Genomic DNA, 21,314 nt, shown 5'->3' on the forward strand with positions numbered 1-21,314 from the left:
TGCGGGCCAGGGTCGCGGCGCCGGGCGACCGCCGGGAGGAGTCGGGGCCCAAACCTTCGCTGAGCGGAGTACCCGGCCCCTTTGTCTCCCCCGCCCCCTCTCCCCCACTTCCTGCCCAGCTTTAAACTCGGGATTGGCGGCGAGGCGCCGACTTTGTAAACACGCCGCGTCTGCGGCGGCGGAGGCTGGTTCTGTTTGGGCGCCTGGGGGAGGGGTGCACGCCCCTCCCCGAGGCTGGAGGTGGCGACCCCCACCCACCCCGCGACACACACACACACCTCCCCAGAGACAGAAGCCAGAGGCGGCGGCAGAGAGTGTGTGCGGCCACGGTCCGTGCTCCGGGGGGCTCACCTGCGGAGAAGGTAGGCTTGAGGGCTGGAGAAACCAAGATAGATGGGTGTCAGCGACACCGCGCTTTCCTGGAACCGCCAAGCTGAGACTGGCGGGGGATCGGGGTTGGGGGGTGGTGGTTAAAGAGGTCACCGCGTCTCATCACCTCCCGGTTGTCTCTCAAAGCTCAACTCACTTTCTGTCTGAGTTGCACGTGGCTGAAGGACAGAGAAGCCCCCCCAAAGCTCTCCGCTTTCTCTGTGTCCCACAATCCCCCTCCAAGCTGAACTGGAAGCCCAGTGACCTCACTGGGCTGTCTGTCGTCGTTTTGCATACTTCAGAGATGGGCTGGGAGGCGGAGGGAGGGCAGAATTAGGGTGGGCAGGGAGCCTTGGGGGTCCTCCTGCCATCCAGGGCTGGGGGAGCAGGCTGGAGGACAGGACCAGAAAGAGGGGTCTCGCAGTGGTGGTCTCTCTGGTGTCTGATGGGTAGATGGCATCTACCCACAAGAGATGGCTCTAGCCTCTTCTGTGTCTTTTAATGTGTCAACAAGAGGAATAACTGAAGACACTGGTTGCTGTTACTGAGGGAGCCTTAATGTATTCATCTGCAAACGATTGATTGAGCACCTACTGTGTGTCTGGGATTTGGCTGGGATGCTGAGGGTACAATGGGGTTATTGTCTCGCCTGAGTCATAGAACAGCAGAGACAAGGTGCCAAGTTGGGGTGGCTGGGAAGGCTTCAGAGTGAAGAGGACATTTAAGTTGGGTTCTCAATGATGGAAAGTCAGCAGGTAGAAAAGTGGTGGGGTCTTTGTGGGCAACTTACTCATTCTACAGAGCTGGACTGAACCCTGACTGAGGTGTTGGGCATTGGGAAACAGTGGGGACACAGAAACAATTGCTGCTGTCTTTAACCCTGCTGTCTAGATACGAAGAAGAGATAGGAATGAACAGGATGGGTTCTGGGAAAGGCATGTTTCTGGGCTGGTTCCCAGGACCCCAGAAATTCCCAAGTAGGTGCAGCAGGGAGTCCACCCTAGGGGTGATATAAGAGTCCACACAATGCTGGGGTACCCACTCCCCATCCCTGGATGCTAAGACTGTTTCCTGTAACAAATCTAAGCCCCCAGCTCAGTTCTCCTTGGCACTAGATGTAAGTGAAAAGAAGTGGATCTGCCATTGTTTTCCTGCTGCTGCTTCTGCATTTTGAGAGATGGCTGACTCAACAATTTATGAATTCATTCAGCTGTCTGCTGAGCCCACACTATCTGCACTGGCTAAATAGTGGGGACATAATGGCAAACAAGTCAGAACTTCTACTCCCCTGGAATTTAGGATCAGAAGCATCTCTGAGGATTCCGCCAAGATCCCAGTCTCTGCCCAGTGTTTGAGACCATGACCTCCACGGTCCCAAGTGCCTTCTCTTTCCCATTTCCTTTCCTCAAGGGTTCAGAATACTAGCTAAGGCTTATATAGCATGCCAGGTACTCTTCTAGATGTTTTAGGTGTAATGTCTCCTTTAATCCTCCCAACAGTCCTGTAAAGTGAACACTAGTATTATCTCCATTTTTGTTGTTTACTTGCTAAGTCATATCCAACTTTTTTGCGATCCCAAGGACTGTAGCCCATCAGGTGCCTCTGTTCATGGGATATCCCGTCTTACAGATGAGGAAATTCAGGCAAGGAGGAGATAATTTTTCCAAAGAGGACAGGGTTGGGATTTAAACCCAAGTTACTTGACTTGGGAGGCCCTGTTCTTAACCACTGGGCTAGTCCACCTTCTTGACTGACCACATGGAATGTGCCCTTAAGCCAGGGGCTTAGGAATTTCCAAAAGGGTGTCTGTGGTCCTGTATCTCAAATGATGCAGAGGAGAGCACTTTGTTAGCTGAGTGTGGGTGCAGGTGCCGTTTACAGGGAGCCCAAGCAGGCCTGGATCAGAGTTGTGGGGACTACACAGAGCTTGTATCCCTTCCTAATGACCCTGTGTGTGTGTGTGTGTGTGTGTGTGTGTGTGTGTGTGTGTGTGTGTGTGTTCTCCTGAGTAAGCCTCACTCACAAAGAGGAATAAACCAGTTTGGTGCAGGAAAGATGCATGGAGGTGATGTGCCAGAATCTAGAGAGATGGGAAACCAAGACACTTCTTTTGTTGGGAATCTTTAAGAAGAGCAGAAACCTTCATGTTTTGGACCCCAACTTGGTAGCTGAGTCAGGAAGATGGTCAGGGAGTGACCTTAAGCAATCTTAAGATGTGCACCTTTCTTACAGCTGCTGCATCCCAAAGCTGTGTCCTAAAACTGCATCTGCACATCTGAGATGCATCCCTCTAGGTGGAATGGAACTTGCCTATGATGCCAGCCAGGCCACAGGGCAGAGGGTCCATGGATTCCTGCTGTTTTTCTGTTATCTTTCTGAAACTAGATTTCTCACATGAGGCCTCTACACAGATCTGGGGAGGCCCAGAGGCTGTCCCTCTCTGCCTGCAGTCAGACTAGCTCTAGTGTCTGGGGCTGGGCGGAGGGGGTGGGGGGTGTTGATGCTGGGAGTTGAGGGTAGAGGGTGGTCACACCTCCATCACAGGTAAGCAGGATGTGAAGATCAGAACTGTGTGGACCTCCAGGCCGCTCCTGTGCACACACACCCCCTCCTCCTCCTGTAGGGTGGGGTGTGATGGAAGCCTTGGCATGCCCTAGCCCGCTGCCCCAGGCGCCGTTCTTTTGCTTGAGAACAGGTTGTACTCTTGAGAAACCACAAGAGGAAGTTTAGGGAGGGCTGGGGGTGAGGAAAGTTCTGGGGCCTCTGCCAAGTTTCCCTTTCTCTGCTGCGCGGAGGTGTGTTTGTTTTGGTGTGTTTCTCTTGCCCTCAAAGACATTTAAATTTTAAACCCTCTGAGTTTCAAAGAGCTGTCAAGGCCTGCTCCTGTACTCTTGTGTGTGTGTGTGTGTGTGTGTGTGTGTGTGTGTGTAGGTGGGGGGGGGGAATGTGGAGGTAGTCAGAGACACCCCTGGAAATGAGGTTGCAATGCGGTACTCATTTGTTGGATTTTGTGCTGGGATTTGTGTTGGTTGGCTAGCTAACTCCACAAAGTCTTCTTTTCTCCTCTGCCCTTTCACCTTACTCTTGCCCACAGCACTCCCTACAGCCCCAAATACTAGAAATGTGGTTATAGTGGCCACTTAGGAGCTGAATGATGTTGCCAGGAGCTGTTCTACCTGCCTTATCTCATTTCACATTCACCATAATGCCAACTAGTAAATGCTTTTAGTCCCAATTTACAGATGAAGAAACTGAATTCAGAAAGGCTTAGCTTACCTGAGCTAGTAAGTGGCAGAGCCCAGATTTGAACCCTGGTCTGATTTCAGAGCCTGTGCTCTAGATGTCTATTTAATCCTCAGATCAGAGCATCAACTTCCTGAACACAGACCCGGCACAGTGGGAGGTTGTGATCCCAAGGTTTTTTGTTGTTGTTGTTTGCTGAGCTGCATGGCATGCAGAGATCTTAGTTCCCTGAAGAGGAATTGAACCTGTTCCCCCTGCTCTGGAACTTGGGTGTCTTAACCGCCAGACCACCAGGGAAGTCCCAATCCAAAAATGTTTTAAAATGGTTCTGCTAGTGTGGGGAGGGAGGTAGCCTGCATATAGAGTTGGAAAAGGGATTCTCTGGAAGTTAATATTAAAAAGGATGGAATTCCCTTGTGGTCCAGTGCTTAGGACTCGGCTCTCTCACTGCCAAGGGCCCAGATTCAATCCCTGGTCCGAGGAACAACTAAAATCCCACAGGCTTCTGTGCAGCCAAAAAGAAAAAAGACAACTGTATAACTGAGGGAAAGGAAAGGAAGATTAAGTGGATGCTAAACAACTCTGGAATTTTGAGGCAAATGGGGAGATTTAGGAGGGTTATTGTAGCTGTGTTCAGACATTTGAAAGGTTGCCTTTGGAAGCCCCCAGGTAGGGGACTGGTAGAGGCAGATTTCCACAAGGCATAAACACTTTCTAACAAATAATTGCCTAATCTCTTTCTCCAGAAGTGATTTCCTCATCTAGGGGCGTCTAGAGCACATGCTCAGGTGAGGCTTCTGCCAGGGGAAGCCCTCAAACCCCCTCTAAGCCTCCCATGCGATTATTGACTGGCTTACCTCCCCAGGGCTTCCCTGGTAGCTCAGCTGGTAAAGAATCCGCCTGCAATGCAGGAGACCCCGGCTCGATTCCTGGGTCGGGAAATGCCCTGGAGAAGGGATAGGCTATCCACTCCAGTATTCTTGGGCTTCCCTGGTGGCTGAGATGGTGAAGAATCCGCCTGCAATGCGGGAGACCTAGGTTTGATCCCTGGGTTGGGAAGATCCCCTGGAGAAGGGAACGGCTCCCCACTCCAGTATTCTTGCCTGGAGAATCCCATGGACAGAGGAGCCTGGCGGGCTACAGTCCTTGGGGTCGCAGAGAGTCCGACGACTGAGCGACTTGCACTTCACTTACCTCCCCATGTGTCCACCAGGTGGCGCTGTTGCCCAGTGCGTGGCTCCAAGGCTGCTGGATGGGCTGAAGAGCGCCACCTGGTCCTTCAGCTACCGGCTTGGTTTCCTGGGGCCTTTCCCCGACCCATCCCCAGCTGTGAACACACCGGGGCCCAGAGAACCACTTTTGACCCAGCACCGTACCCGTGAAATGTGCTGGCAGGTCTCCTCGTGGCTCGGGCCAGAACGTGCGGGCATGCGCTCCTGGGATAGACTCCCTTCCCAGGTCCGGGGTGCCCTCCCTCCCCTCCTCTTTTCTCTCCCTGGCCTTCCTTTGTCCTCAAGATAGAAGGACCCGTGTTAGGAGCCGAGGGCAAGTCCAGCAGCCCTTGTGAGCGTGGCCTTTCATAGCCTTCAAGGGCATGATACCCGGATCATGTCATCTTTTCGTAAGGTCCTCCAAAACCACACCTCTCAGAAACTGTTTGCCCTCAGCAACCTGCCCAGTTCTCCCACCCTGCTGAGAACCTCCCTAGAACAGACATTCCTAAGGAGAGCCAGCCGGGGCCCAGGCGTTGTCCCTAGGGAGGTGGGAGCAGCAGAGAGGTTGCCTGGTGCCTCGTTTGTTGGCCCAGATCTGCGTTCTAGCCTCTCAGACCTTCAGAAAGGCCCAGAACCTCCGGGGTTCCCCGCCCCCTCAGGGCAGGCCGGGCTCAGCATGTGTCAGGGCAGAGCGTGCAGTTACAAACCTTGGGGCCAGGGGGCGCCATGCAGGCCACGCCCAGAGAGAGGGGCCTTAACCGGCCTGTTGGAAGCACTCCCCACCGCTGACCACCACCCTGAGAGGCGGGAGGTCCGTTGTATGGAAGGAGCGAGGCGAGGCGCGGAGGGTTCAGCCAGGAGGACAGTTTCGGAGCTGGAAGTCTGTCGTGGCCCTTTGCCTGTCTGATTTGTGCACGTGACCACCTAACCCGTGCTTTCTCTCCTGGCGTGCTGGGCTCAAGACAGAAACCACCCTGGTTTGAGTCCTCGCTTGGCCCCTTCCTGGCTGTGTGAAACTTTCCTTACCTGTCAAGTGGGCGTAAAGGTGGCCCCTTCCTCACCGAGTCATCGTGTGGATTCGTTGTCCTGACACTCCTGAGCGCTTTATAACATCCAGATTGGATCTTTTTGTGTCCTCGTAGCAGCTTTGTGAGGGACATACTATCACGATGCCTTTTTTTTCTCTTGGCTGCACTGGGTATTCGCTGCTGCCCCTGGGTCTGGTTGCGGCGGGGGTGAGGGGCGCAGGTGGTGAGCTGAGGGCTGCTCTCTAGTTGCGGCGCGCGGGCCCCTTGTGGTGGCTTCTCTTGTTGCGGAACGTGGGCCTTTTGGTGCCCGGGCTTCAGTGTTTGTGGCATACAAGCTAAGTTGCCCTGTGGCCCGTGCAGTTTTCCCGGACCAGGGATGGAACCTGTATCCCCTGCATTGGCAGGGGCATTCTTAACCACCAAGGAAGTCCCCTGTGATGCCTTTTTGTAGACTAGGAAGCCGGGGCACAAAGTGGTTACCCAGAGTCAAGGGCCCGAGGCTTCCTGGCCCACGCTCTGCACCAGGCTTAGGAGATAATACGCTCAAAGCCCTGCCAACCACCAAGCAGGCATACACCCTTACACACGATACTTCTGTCACCATCCTATCATCCTCATGATCATCCCCCAGCCTGAGCTCCAGAGACTGGGCGTGGGGGCCATCCAGCAACGAGAGGGCAGCCCTGGTATCTTTCCTCGCCATCCCACCGATGACTTCATCTCATCCTCTTTTCTAGAATCAAAATCGGCCCACAGTTCTGGCCTGTGGTCAGACCGTTGGACAGAATACTTGAAATTGGGACTGTCCCAGAAACTCCCAGTTCTGGCCCCCGCACTGTCTGCTCCAGCTCGTCCTGCCTCCTCTTCTCTGTCCTCTCCCCTCCAGGCTGCACCTCCAGCCCCTCCCCTGGGGGCCCCGAGTTCTGGGAAAGGAAGCCAGGAGCAGGGCCTCGACAGATGCAGAGCTTGGACTCCAGCTGGGGGTGTTAGAGGCTGTGGGAGGAGGAGAGGAAGGGCCAGGGGCCGGGAGGATGGGGTACAGAGGGCACTCCCACCCAGGCCGCATGTCCCCCGGAAGGCATCTCTCTGCTCTTCACAGACGCTTCTTCCTAAGCTTCTGTTTATTAAGCTGACTCTGCTGGGTGCTGAGGAAACAGCCTGGAATAAGACTCCTGGGAGGATTTACTCCTCTCTGGCAAGTGGATATCACAAGCTGTCTTTGGATTATGGAGGGGAGAGTGTTTCCTCGCCGCACATGGCCCCGGGGGGTCAGGACTGCTTTTTGCTCTCCTTCCAGCCCTGTTCCCTTTTCTCTAAGCAGGATCTGAACCACAGACCGGCAGACTGTTCAGAGGTGGAATCTATTTTCATCACAGTGAGCAGGGATCTTAGGGTTACGCACTCTCAGATGTACTGGGTGGCTGAGCGTAGGCCAGAGTGCAGAACATTCAAATGGTTTCCAGTCTTTTTCTTTCCAGTCAGCTGTTACCTGCTGGTCTTAGAGGTGGCCACCCTCTTTTCTTAGAATTCTGTCTCTAGGACCAGGCAGAGTTCTTCCTGTTGGAACAGTCTCTTGGTCTCCAGGGAAACAACAGTTTTTTTTCTGCCCAGGGCCCAACCTCATGGGTTCTAACTCAAAACTCTCTTTATAGCTGCTGGACATAGCCTCCTGGGTGGTCCTCAGAAGTCTTGCATGTGCCTTGCTTCACCTCACTTGCAACTCCTAGTAGTTGGGTATTTCTTGTAGGAATCTATTGTGTGGATTTTCTCTGAACCCTCATTTCTTTGCAGACAGGTGGCAGCGAAGATGTTGGGATAATAGAGCACATGTTTGCATAATACTTCCATGTGCTGGGGACTGTGGGAAGTGCCTATGTATAATATGTACCATGTGTAAATAAATTTCTAATGTGCTGTGTGTGTGTATGCTCAGTCATATCCAACTATTTGCAACCTCATGGACTGTAGCTCACCAGGCTTCTTTGTCCATGGGACTCTCCAGGCAAGAATACAGGAGTGGGTTGCCATTTCCTCCTCCAACGGGTCTTCCCAATCCAGGGATTGAACCCGCATCTCTTGCATCTCCTGCATTGGCAGGTGGATTCTTTACCACTGTGCCACCTGGGAAGCTCATGTAAATTGATAATAAATGTGGGTATTTACTAACTTGTTTCTCATGTATTCCTCACAAGAATCTTCTGAGGTTTCCTTATTTTGCAGATAAGAGAAACTGAGGCACAGAGGTTAAATAACTTGCCCAAGATCATAGAGCCAGTCAGTGTTGAGAGCCCAGTGGCTGAAAGAACTCTGACTGGAGTCAGACTTCTTTTTACATTTTTTAATTAAAAAAAGTTTAAAAAGTTGATATTGGGGTATAGCTGATTAAACATGTTGTGATAGTTTCAGGTGAGCAGCAAAGGAACTCAGCCATACTGGAGTCAGACCTTTCATGCACACTGTGTGTGTGTGTGTGTGTGTGTGTGTGTGTGAATGTGCACTTTGGAGGGCACTCCCACCAAGGAGTGTGAGTGGATCCCAGGTTCCCTGTCGAGATGTCCTGAACACAGCATTAGGACGGGGGAGGACAGGCAGATAGGCCCCTGAGCTGCTTGTGTGTCCCAGAGCCTCCCCTGTCCTTCGGTGCTCCTGGCTAGATCTGCAGGCTTGTCCCCTAAGCCAAGCAAGATGGCAGGGAAGGAACCAGGAGGACCCCGCCCTGCCCCAGCAGGCAGGTCAGGTGTTGCAGCTACCCAGGAAGCAGGGGTGGGTGGTGGCGATGTGAGCTCTGCTAGGTGGGGCTGGGGCCCTGACCTTTCTGGGGAGCCCTGGATGAATCAGCCCGACCACAGCCGCCCTAACTGCAACATGGTGCAAACAAGCTTTTCTTCCAGCTCCCTCCCCGCCTGCCCCCCCCCCCCCCATTTTCCTTTCTCTCCTTGGCAGGGGTGTGGCACCAGAGCAGTGGCTGCTGGCACACCTCTGGAGTTGGTGGTGAAGCTGGGTCCTAGTGCTGGGCCTGCAACCTTCACCTTCCAGATGCTCCACCCCAGGATGGGCAGCAGCCCCAGCCCAGGGTGGCGGCCACATACCCTGCCCAGAGGACAGGACTGTGTAGATGGACTCATGACACAGCCACCTGGCATGTCCCTCCAACAATATCTATAAGCCTCAGAGGGCTTGTCCATTCCTCATTTACAGTAGAGCCACATTTTCTCTATTTGTATTGTTGATTTCATTTTTGGTTGTCCTGGGTCTTCACTGCTGCTCAGGATTTTCTCCAGTCGCAGAGAGCGAGGGCTGCTCTCTCGTTGCGGTGCTGGGGCTATTCATTGTGGGGGCTTCTCCTGTCCTGGAGCGTGGGCTGCAGGGCACAGGTTTTTCAGGAGCTGTGATGTGAGGGCTCAGTAGTTACATCCCCAGGATCCAGAGCTCAGACTCAAGAGCTGTGACGCATGGCCTTAGCTCCTCCGTGGCGGCGGCATGTGGGATCTGCCTGACCCAGGGGTGGAACCCGTCTCCTGTATTTGGCAGGTGGGTTCTTTTACTCCTGAGCCACCAGAGCAGCCCTGGAGCCACGTTTTGTGCTGTGTTGGGTTCACAGTCAGTGTAAAAGCAAAACACACCAACATTACTATTAAGGTCACCTTAAGCTGCTCATAAAACACAGTGTGCGTGGCTTGGACATTGTCTAAGGATCTCCAGCATAGCTGTTTTCATTGAGACAGATGGCCGCGTCTTTGATGGAACATTATGCTGAGTTTGGGGAAGGGCTCACATTGTATGAAATCCATGTATGTGGTTTTCTGAGGCTGTTTGGGACCTCCTCCAGCGGACAGTACTGAATTTGTGATAGTTCAATGTGCGTATTTAGCAATTCAGTATGCGTTCACTTATGGACTCTTACTGGTTTCCTGGCTGGCAGGAAAGGTTGGAGTGACAGTGCTGTGGGAATCTGGAGGAAGGAACAGTTTCTTGTGTATGGATTTACCAGGAATGTCTCTGCATAGGTGCCATTTGAGAAAAATGAAAGAGGAGTGGACTTGGTGGGAAGATATTCAGGAGCAGTCTTAAATGATGGTTGTTTCTGTATCTTTTTCTTCTCTGAATATCTGAGTTGTTTTTTTTTTTTAACTGAAAGCCTATGGCAATTATTAGGCTTATTTATTCTTTCTTTCTTTCTTTCTTTCTTTCTTTCTTTCTTTCTTTGGCTGCACCAAGTCTTAGTTGCGGCACAGAGGATCTTTTTTAAAAAAATTAACTTATTTTAATTGAAGACTAATTACAATATTGTGGTGTTTTTTGCCATGCATTGACATGAATCAGCCACGGGTGTCCATGTGTCCCCCTGTCCGGAATCTCCCTCCCACCTCCCTCCCCATCCCATCAGTCTGGGTTGTCCCAGCATACAGGCTTTGAGCTCCCTGTTTCATGTATCAAACTTGAACTGGCTATCGATTTCACATATAGTAATATACATGTTTCAATGTTGTTCTCTCAAATCATCCCACCCTCACCTTCTCCCACAGAGTCCAAAAGTCTGTTCTTTACATCTGTGTCTCTTTTGCTGTCTTGCATACAGGGTCGTTGTTACCATCTTTCTGAACACAGGAGATCTTTAGTTGAGGCAAGCGAACTCTTAGTGGCAGTGTGTGGGATCTAATTCCCTGACCAGGGATCGAACCTGGGGCCCCCTGTGTCTTAGCCACCGGACCACTAGTAAAAATCCCTATTCTATTCGTTGCTGTTGTTTTTGACTACCCTGCATGACTTACGGGATCTTAGCTCCCCAACCAGGGTTGGAACTCCTGCCCCCTGCTGTGGAAGTGCAGAGATCTCAACACTGGACCCCCAGGGAAGTCCCCAGGCTTATTTATTCTTTATATTATTATTGATTCTAGTACAGCTAATGATTGTTTCTATAGTCACTATTATTTCTGTAATAATAATTATTCTTCATAGGTTGTGCAGTTGTGTCTGATTCTTTGTGACCCTATGGATGCAGCACGCCAGGCTTCCCTGTCCTTCACCAGCTCCCGGAGCTTGCTCAAACTCATGTCCATCGAGTCACTGATGATGCCATCCAACCATCTCATCCTCTGTCGTCCCCTTCTCCTCCTGCCTTCTATCTTTCCCAGCATCAGGTCTTTTCTAATGAGTCGGCTCTTCGAATCAGGTGGCCAAAGTATTGGAGCTTCAGTTTCAGCATCAGTATTTCCAATGAATATTCAGGGTTGATTTCCTTAGGATTGACTGGTTTGATCTCCTTGCCATCCAAGGGACTCTCAAGAGTCTTCTCCAACACCACAGTTCAAAAGCATCAATTCTTCGGTGCTCAGCTTTCTTTATAGTCCAACTCTCACATCCATACATGACTATTGGAAAAACCCTAGCTTTGACTATACAGACCTTAGTTGGCAAAACAATGTCTCTGCTTTTACCACTACTTATTTTTTTAATGGTTTAAAAACTCCAGCAACAGACTGGGGCAGGGAGTTAAAAAACATGAGTGAGGGGGAAGGCTGGGGCGTTTCAAAGACCCCGGGTCTGCTTTAACTGACTTGTTAGATCTCAAGCAGCAGTTCTCAAACTTTCTGATCTCAGTATCACTTTACACCCTTAAAAATGGTTTAGAATCCCAAAGAGTTTTTGCTTTTCAAAGTGGTAGCTACCGACGTTTGACTTCTAATAAAAAGTGTCAAGTGCAAAATTTTAAAAATATTTATATTTCCTTTAAAGTAACAATAAAAATCATTGCATGTTAACATAGCATCATATTTTTTTTAGCATCATATTTTTTATAAGATAATAACTGTATTTTCCAAAACAAAAAATTTGCAGTGTGGCCTTGTTTTACATTTTTCAAAAATCTCTTTAATGCCCGGCTTAATGGAAGACAGCTGGGTTCTCATATCTGCTCCCGCTTCAATCTGTTTCAGTATGTTGTTTTGATTGATTTGTATGAAGAAAATCAGGCCTCACACAGATATGTGGTTGGGAAGAGAGGACCTGATGGACTGTGGATTAGTGGACATGCAGCTAGAAAGAAACGTTGGGGCAGTGGTGGAGAAGCCAAATCAACAGTGTTGGGTTGGGGAGTTTGGACTCGTTTAGGAGGCTGTCTGTGGAGTCGCGCAGGGTCGGACACGACTGAAGCGACTTAGCAAGGAGGTCATGGGAAGCCACTGAAGACTTAGGCTGTGCTGGGTTTTTATTGCTGCTCATGGGCTTTCTGTAGTTGTGGCGAGTAGGAGCGTCTCTTCATTACGGTGCATGGGCTTCTCATTGTGACATCTTCTCTTGTTGTGGAGCACAGGCTCTTGGTACAAGGGCTCACTAGTGGTGCATGGGCTTCGTTGCCTCGTGGCATGTGAAATCTTCCTGGACCAGGGACCAAACCCGTGTCCCCTGCATTGGCAGGCGGATTCTTAACCACTGGACCACCAGGAAAGTCTGTCATTGAAAACTTGTGAGCAAAGAAGTGACATGATCAGAATAGATTTTTGGTAGGGCAGTAGGCAAGAGAGAGCCTACACAAAATAAAAAGGATTGAAACTAGGGTGACGCAGTAGGAATGGAAACAAGGGGGCGATTTGGCAAAATATTTTGAAGGTAGAAGCAACAGAACTTAGTAGTTACTTGGTAGGAAGGTCTGAAGAGTCACTGGCTCTGTGAAATCGCTCTGCTCTTCCCTGTTAGGTACCACGTGTACTTTAAAGATGAAGTAAGTGGCCGTGTGTTACCATTTGCTGCTCTCTCGTCTTCTGTCCTTCTGGGATACAGTAGGTAGTCAGTAAATGAATGGAGGAGAATTCAAGGACTAGACTTCTGCGAGATATTTCAGCCTAGGTGGGTGGCAGAATATTGGTGACATTAACAGAAATTTAAAGACCAAGAGGAAAAGATGTCCATTATCATTAAGTATCAAAAGGTAAAGAGTGGGTGGAGATGTCAAGCTACTAATAGAGAGAAAATAGTGGGTGGACCTTGAAATATACTATTCTCTTGGAAAGGAAGTACATTTTCCTAAGTACTAAAGATTTGGAGAGAAATAGATAATATATCTAGGAGAGATTGCTCTTGATGATTCTTTATTCTCAAGCTACTCAAGTTCAATAAGGGCAGTGTTTTTCAAAATTAGAAATGTCTTCATTTTAACCTATTTCTTATGCACACATACACACACATATATATATACATAAGACAAAAATTTCATTAACTAGACAATACTTCCCTTATCTTTTTTATTCTGTTGTTTCATTTTTTAAAAACGCTGGTCAAGATTAGCTTCATGACTTCATGACCCAGTAAAGCGTCCTGACTTGCAATTTGAAAAACAGTAAGTTGGCGAGGTATCAATATTTTCAAGGTTCTGTTAGCAACAGAAACAGATTGTCCAATATAAGGCAAAAGGAATTTATTGGAAGAAGGTTGGGATCCCTTAGACTCATCAGAAAGGCTGGAAAACTAGTTTTGGAAATGAGCAGAAACTGACAAAGTGCCTAAGGGCTGAGCAGAAGGACGGACGGCATGGTTGGAATGGTCAGTCCAGACTCTCTGGTTTCCATGATGCAAGTCAGTCAGGTTGGCTCCTGGATTTGCACTAGGGGAGAGGTAACCTCCCAAAAGGAAGCGACAGTGCTATTGGAAAGGGGACCAGCAGCCAGAAAAGAACAGTCTGCAAAAGGTAACATGACCTAGACATATAAAAAGATACCTAACAGGGACTTCCCTTGTGGTCCAGTGGTTAAGACCCCACTTCCACTGCAGGGGATGATGGTTTGATCCCTAGTCAAGGAACTAAGATCCCGCATGCTGTGTGGTGCGGCCAAGAAAAAATAAGAGAGTGTGATGCCCCTACATGATAGTAGTGGATCTAAATGGGTGTGTTCTTGCCTGTTGATGACCTTGCCATGTGATAAATTCTCCCTTCAGAAAGCATCTTGGCTAAAGGTGTCAAATGAAATGGCTCCAGAATATTCTGACCCTCTGCTTTGGTTATCCCACTTTTCCAGGCTCTGTCCTAAATGTAGGGAAGAATTTTGTCCGTGATGATAGGCATATAGTGACGCAAAACTGGAACAACTGAAACGTCTCCCAATAGAGTATGGTTAAGCAAGATGTACTATATCTAGTACATAGAATATTAGGTAGTCATTAAAAATGTCAATTGCAAAAACCTGTGATATCACAAAAATTACCTATATAGTAATGTTAAGGGAAAAATTAGGATGCAAAAGTGTTCATACAATACCTTTACTGGAGAGGGGAATGACAACCCACTCCAGAATTCTTGCTTGGAAAATTCCATGAACAGAGGAACCTGGCGGGCTACAGGCTATGGGGTCTCAAAATCAGCCAGACTGAGAGTCTGAGCACATTAGCAAAAACTGTGATCTAAAATGGTTGTTTCCTTTTGTATTCCTACCAGAAGAGTTTGGGGCTTCCAGTTATTCCATATCCTTGCCAATATGTTTAGCCCTTTTAAACTTTTGACCTTTTAAATAAATGTGTAGCATTAAAAAAACATTGGCAACTGTCTGTTGTACACACATAGAGATATACACACACATAGAGAAAAGACTGGAAGAAACTATACCAGGATGTTAACAGCAGTTGTTTGGGGGAAGCAGTAGAACTATGGGTGATTTCTTTTTTACTTTTTCCCCTTTTTCTAAATGTTCCAGTTCTGTAATAACAAGAGAAATGCAAAACAAGTCATGAGTTGTGTTTCCGTAAGTATGTAGAAAATCAGTCTTATTGTTTTCACATCATCGCATTGGAGACATAAGGTGCCAAGTAAAAAGTTGGCACAACGGGACTTCTCTGCCATCCAGTGGTTAAGAATCTGCCTGCCAGTACAGGGGACATGGTTCGATCCCTGATCCCATATGCTGCAGGGCAACTAAGCCCATGCGCCACAACTTTAGAGCCTCGGAGGTGGAACTCCTGAAGCCTGTGTGCCCTTGAGCCCATGCTCTGCAATGAGAAAAGCCACCGCAGTGAGAAGCACATGGACCACAACTTGAGAAAGCCCACCCAGCAATGCAGACTCAGCACAACCAAAAATTAATTTTTTAAAAAGTTGGCACAATGCAACTTTCCCAGCGGTCCAGTGGTTAGGACTCCACTCATCCAATGCAGTGGGTGTGAATTCGATCCCGGGTCAGGGAACTAAGATCCCCACTTGTTGGGTGGCACAGCCAAAAAAGGAAAAAATGTTAAAAAAAAAAAGTTGGCCAGAGTAGTAAGTGTGACAGCCCAGGGGATAGCCTGGTGTGGCTGGGAGGTGACAGCTGCCTTTGCCTCAAGTCCCCAACTCAGCCAGTACTATCCGCCAGACCCTTCAAGTCCAAGGCCACCACCTATAAAGCTGAAATGCCCTGGCAAACCTAGGGTGACAGCTCATGTTGTCCTGGCAGTTGTGGGGTACGCCTTGACGTGAGCTGACTCACTTTCAAGAGCCAGTTACCGATGGTCGGTCACAGTGTGGTCTGAAGTATGGAGCAGGCATTTTTGGTTGTGGGGGGTGGGGGGTGCTGCTCTCTCTTGTCCGTTTTAGCAGCTTGGAGCCGGGGAGGACTAAGGCGGTGAGAGCTGGGTGCGGGGCTGTGTCCCACAGTATCTGCCTTCCGCAGCTCAGCAACAGGGAAGGAGGTGGAGTCTGGATTGAGCCCTGAGATAAGGAATAGGCTGCAGCTGACTGCGAAGATCAAAATAAACAGCTGCACCCCCAGGAGAATGAACTCCACATTCCATTCTCTGGCCCCACCCCCGATTCCCACTTCGCTCTCTCTTCTTCCCCCCACCACATGCACACTCAGCACCCCCATCAGCTAGAAGGGCCTCCCCTCAGCCTTGGCTCAGGTCCCTCAGAACCTTCCCACACTACCCCCCACCCCTTAACCAGAGGTTCCAGGGCCGCTCTCCAGCTGTCGGGAAGGGAGTGAGTGCTCTGGACAGGTGGCCGGAGGCAGATGGAGAGGGACCTCATCCAGGGCCGGACTCTACCTGCCAGACTGGGCCACCCTCAGACTCACACGGGGGCTACCCCAGAAAGGCCCGGGAACAGAAGTGGGTGGTGGTGATGGTGGTGGTGGCCAGTCTTGGGAAGCCAAGGCCGGCGTGGGGTGGCTGGGAGGAGGGGTGTGCAGGGGTCCTCATGGCCAGTTCTGCAAACATCTGGTCCTCGCTGTGGGTGGGCCCGGCCCCGGCCCCGGCCCCGGCCCCGGCCCTCCGGGAGCTCACAGTCCAGTCAGGGGAGGCAGCAGGTCCAAGATGTACCTCCAAGGTGGTCATTCCTCCCTGTAGTGCCAGGGGCAACCCCAGCCCTATGGAACCCCTCTCCAAGGCTCCCTGACTCCTGAGGATTCAAGTCACTACCCCAGGCCACTTTCTAGATATGCTAACGTGGGACTTAAAATCAAGGAGACATGGGCTTTCCGGGTCATCCAGTGGTTAAGAATCTGCCTTGTGATGTAGGGGACACAGGTTCGAGCCCTGGTTGGGGCACTACGATCACACATGCTGCGACTAAGCCCCAGCGCTGGAGCTACTGCGCCTGCCTGCTCTGGAGCCTGTGCCACATGCTGTTCCTACTGAGCCCACACAACACAGCTAGTCTTGTGCCACAACGAACGATCTCGACTAGGGGTGGGGCGGGGAACACTTCCACACACCCCGAGGCCTAGGGAGGGTGTGCATAGGCTTCTCACCACCCTCTCAGTCCCTAACTGCAGGCAACCTTGCAGAGTCCCACATCCCTCTACTTAAATGACTCCCTTGAATTCCCCAAGGCCCTCTAATGTCCCCCGTCTCCAGCAGATTGCTGGGCAACTGCCCCGCCCCACCCCAGGTCTAGTCTCCCCAGCCAGCAGACTCAATGTATGCATGCAGATACTAGCCAGGACCAACGACATACTTTGCAGAGGCCCTTGTTCAAAAATTATTAAGAATTTCAAGATGGTGGCCACAGAGCATCGAACCAGGGGTGGAGCCCATCTGAGTGAGGGCTGTGTGTGCCTGCATGAATCACACGCCTGTGAAGCCAGCCCTGGGGTCGCTACCCTTCACTGAACACTCGCGGTGATGCCAGACCCGGTGCTGGGTGCTCACCACGCATGATCTCATTCCTTCCTCCGAGCAGCCCTTTTCTCCCTATTGTGCAGACGAGGAAATTGAAGGATTAGACAAGCCGCATAACTTGCTGAGGTCATCAGCTCTTAAGGGCTCGAGCAGGGGGGAGAGAACCCAGCCTGTCTGTCTACAGAGCCTGGGCTCTTAACCACCCAGGAGCCGCTGCAGCCCACAGGGCTGGGCTGGTTGCTGGGCAAGGCAGCTGCTTCCCGTCCCCTTCTTCTGTCCTGTCAGGGCCAGGAAGGAAGATGAGGCAAGCAACAGCAGCTGACGGTGTGGCAACAGCGGCAGTGGCGGGGAGGGTAGCCAACCCAGACAGAAGTGCTGGGTGGAGACGGTGTGAGATGGGCCCGGGGACTGTGTGAGCTGGAGGCGGCTGATAGACACCACAGCTGTGCCCTCCACCCTCTCGCCCAGGGTGGGCATCGCTGAGCCTTTCCCCCACCTCTCCCCTGATGGCGCCTCCAGCTCTGCCTGTCTCTCTTCCTCTTTCCCCCCACGGTCTCTGCTCCCCTGCTCTCTCCTTCACGCCCTTTCCAGCCAGCCTTCACTGGGGGCTTTGTGGGGAGCACCCCTCGGGACTCTCCTCCAGCCCTGTCCTCAGTATCTCCATAGCAGTAACAACCGCGGTTTAGTGAGCACCTACTGCATGCCAGCTGCACTGCTAGGCACTTAATTTTTTAAATTTTCATTAAAAAAAGCATTTATTTACTTATTTTGGCTGCAGTGGGTCTTAGTTGTGGCTCTTGGGATCTCTGTTGGGGCATGTGGACTTCTTAGTTGGGGCAGGTGGAATCTAGTTCCCTGACTAGGGGTCAAACCCGGGCCCCCTCCATTTCGAGCTCAGATTCTTGCCCACTGGCTGGACCACTAAGAAAGTCCTCTAGGTACTTTATAGATAAACTTGAATTCTCTCCGCCAACCTATAAACAAGGATTATCATCCACATTTCATAAAGGAAGAAACCGAGGCTCAGAGGGGCTCAGAGATTTGTCCAGGGTTACGTAGGTGTTCTGCCCTTCCTCACTGCCTATCCCACAGGACTGTGTTGGCCTGATAAGGTGAGGTGGTCCTGGAGCATGGAGGAGTCTTTTCTCAGTAAGGAGGGAGTTTGAGAAATGGTCAGTTTGAGGGAGGAGTGAGTTATGTATTGTGAGTGAGGAAGATGGTTGCCTCCTTTGCATTGGCTGGGGTGGCGTGGCAAGGATTTGATTCCACTGTCTACCTGGAGGACCCGCTCTGACGCTTAGGAAAGCAGACCTGATGGCTTGAGATGACAGGGAGCTGAAGGGCTGAGGACACGGATGAAGAGGAAGGTCCCTCTCAGACATTTTACCCATTGGCACCAGAGAATGGACTACGATAGGCACTGGGAGAGGTTAGATTACTAGAATGCGTGCGTGTGCACTAAGTCGCTTCAGTCATGTCCAACTCTTTGTGACCCTATGGATTGTAGCCCGCCAGGCTCCTCTGTCCATGGGATTCTCCAGGCAAGAATACTGGAGTGGGTGGTCATGCCCTCCTCCAGCTGATCTTCCTGACCCAGGCATTGAACCCACATCTCTTGTGTCTAATGCATTGGCAACCAGTTCTTTACCATTAGCCCCATCTGGCAAGCCCAGACTGCTGGAATAGAGACCCCCATATCACGTGTCTGAACAAAATGGAAATTTCTCGCGTACAAGTCCAGGTGGGCAATCTGACCCCTTGACAGGGTTTGGGACCCATGCTTCTCCCAGGCTGTTGTTCGTCCAGGCCCTTGGATGTTGAAGACAGCACACCACCCCATCCCCTGGGTCCATGACCCAGCCAGTGGGAAGGGAGAGGAGGGTAGGAGGGGGCACAGCTCTTCTTTTTCAGGACGTGACTCCAAGTAGCCAGATCCCTTATCCCATTAGCCAAAAGTTGGTCACCCACTATATTGAGCTACAGAGGATCTTGGGGATCATACTGAGCAGAGCTTCTAGTATGAAAGGTGTAAGAAGGGGAAATGGATGCTGTGGGGTAGGTTTCTAACTAAGGTTTCTAAACCTTTGTCCCAGGATCTCGACAGGCAGGGACCAGGAGAGCCTGTGTCACATGCGTGAGGATGGCTTTTCTACGTGGAACCTCTGAGCACAGGGTTCCCAGATAGGCTTCTCTCTTGGGGAGGCCTAGGGCAGCAGGGCCAGCAACCGCCTGGCTACTGCCCTCTCCCCTGGATACCTCATTCCTGATCACAGGTAGAGGATTTGACTCCACTTGCTTTGACCAGAGCCCCAGTCTCAGGAGCCCCATAGGATGGGGGGAGGATGCTCAGTGAAGGGCACCACTCTTGCCCCTTTGGGAGGCTCTGCTGTCCTCAGATGGGGTAGGGAAACATCACGTCCCCTCACCGTAGTGAGCAGGTGGAATCATCTCAGCATCAGGAGATGGAGAGTTCTGAGGCTCTCAGGGCCAAGTCTCAGTCTCAGAGACAAAGTCCATGGAGTTGAGGCAGGAGGTCCAGCTTTGTCCAAAGCAGGGAAATGGTTTTCTTCCTCTGCAGTTGTGAATTTTTGGATGCAGTCTTCTGGGCCCATTGTTTGTTTGCTAATCCATTCATCCATTCATTTGTTCATTCATTCATTCATCATTATCTGTGTATTGAGCACCTGCTGCGCAGATGCTGTGTTCATTTCAGGTGAAAGAGAAAAGAACATGACAGGCACAGCCCCTGACCTCATGGATCTTACAAGCCCTCGGTGTCCCCTTGCTGCCTCCCCACGGAGGACAGACCAAGCCACCGCAGCTCTGAGAGCCACCCTTGTGGCTCAGAGCATGAAAGGCCCGCAGGTAGCCCCTGAAAGCACTTGGCAGGTTTCACCTGGGCGCTGTCCTGGGGCGGCTGGGTGGGGCTGGGTGGGGGTGCGTGGGGGGAGGAGCAGGCATTGGAGTGGGTGTTTCACTTCCCCCTCACTTACTAGGCGTGGAATCTGCTTTTTCTCAGTTGGTGAGATTAGTGACTTCTCTTCTGCTCCGGGGGGACACGTCCCCTCCCAGCCCCTCCTCCAGCGCCCTGGTCTGGGTGGGATCCTTCCTCTTATTACCTGTGACCCCAGGAAAGAGCACAGTATGGGGAGTGGAAATCTGTGTGGGGACACTTCCTCTGTGGGCCCTTTGGTTTCTGAGCCCCTCTCTGGGCCCCTCTTGCCCTGCAGTCGTCCCAGCTCGTCCAGGAAGAGAGGCTGCACACCCTGGCCTCCACAGAGGGCTCACTGGCTTCCTGCTTCCTCTGAGTGCCAGGCCCACACCCAGACCTGCCGTCCGCCTTCTCATGCTGGCGTCTCACTTTATTCCTTGAAGCACAGCCTTGCTCTGGACTCCGAGTGGCCTCTCAGTGTCACTTCATGCGCTCTTCTTACTACCTGGCAAAAGTTTGAGGCCCCAGCTGGAATGTAAACCCAGGGATTCAGGCCAAAGAAAGAAAGAAAACCTTCAGAGTCACATGCCCCCATCTCGGCAATTAAGATGGTCGATAGGAGGGCAGGGGTCCTGTTTGCATTGCATATTTTTTACTTTTAGTAGGATTTGCACTTCACAGGTGTTCCGTAGGTGCTGGGTAGTGTATGGATGAGTAGATGCAGGCTGGCATTCACCGGAAGCCAAAGATAGGGCTGCCCCATTATTGTAACAATGAAATACAGTCCATTGTCATTATTCACAATACTTATGTTCTATAATGTTGCCATGGGGGCTTCCCTGGTGGAGAATCCGCCTGCCGATGCAGGAGACACAGATTTGATCCCTGATCCTGAAAGATCCCACCTGCCTTGGAGGAGCTTAGTCCATGCACCACAACTGTTCAGCCTGTGTTCTAGAGCCTGGGAGCTGCAACTCCTGAAGCCTGCTTTCCCTAGAGCCTGTGCTCTGCAACAGATGATGCCACTGCAATGAGAAGCCTGCAACTGGAAAGTAACCCCCCTCTCTGCAACTAGAGAAAAGCCCAGGTAGCAATGAAGACCCAGCACAGCCACAAATAAATAAATAAAATTATTAAAAAATAAAGTCACCATGAACTCTGAATTAGTGAATCCATAGCCGTTGTTCCAAGGGAAATACAAGGCTGACTTCCTTTGAGCCTGTGGTCCCAACATTTTTTCATCAACCAATCAACATGCTTGTTTTATGTGAGTTTCTGTTTTAAGACACTGTTTTTGATTTGTCGATTCATTAACACTGAACTCAGGGCCTAGGGCACTGTAAGTCATGCCCGAAGGAAGCTTAGCTCACGCACACCCCAGCCTTTTTGTAGTTAGCCATGTAGCCATGCTTGGGAACCATTTTAAACAGTGAAATCAACAAAAAG

The 21,314-nt window shown here is 50.9% G+C and overlaps 1 protein-coding gene across 2 annotated transcripts in view; it reads left to right on the top strand.

The window, feature by feature from the left end:
- Window positions 1-149: 149 nt before the first annotated feature.
- The window catches only part of CCND3 (cyclin D3), a 91,271-nt gene continuing 70,106 nt past the window's right edge, over window positions 150-21,314 (top strand). Inside the window, exon 1 of one of the 2 annotated variants that reach the window (XM_020884312.2) lies at window positions 150-362. The gene's annotated coding sequence lies outside the window, so the exon portion shown is untranslated. The remainder of the gene's footprint in view (window positions 363-21,314) is intronic. The other variant, XM_070456444.1, reaches the window with a different exon arrangement.

The sequence above is a fragment of the Odocoileus virginianus genome, chromosome 27, assembly GCF_023699985.2.
Source record: "Odocoileus virginianus isolate 20LAN1187 ecotype Illinois chromosome 27, Ovbor_1.2, whole genome shotgun sequence".
Taxonomy (NCBI): domain Eukaryota; kingdom Metazoa; phylum Chordata; class Mammalia; order Artiodactyla; family Cervidae; genus Odocoileus; species Odocoileus virginianus.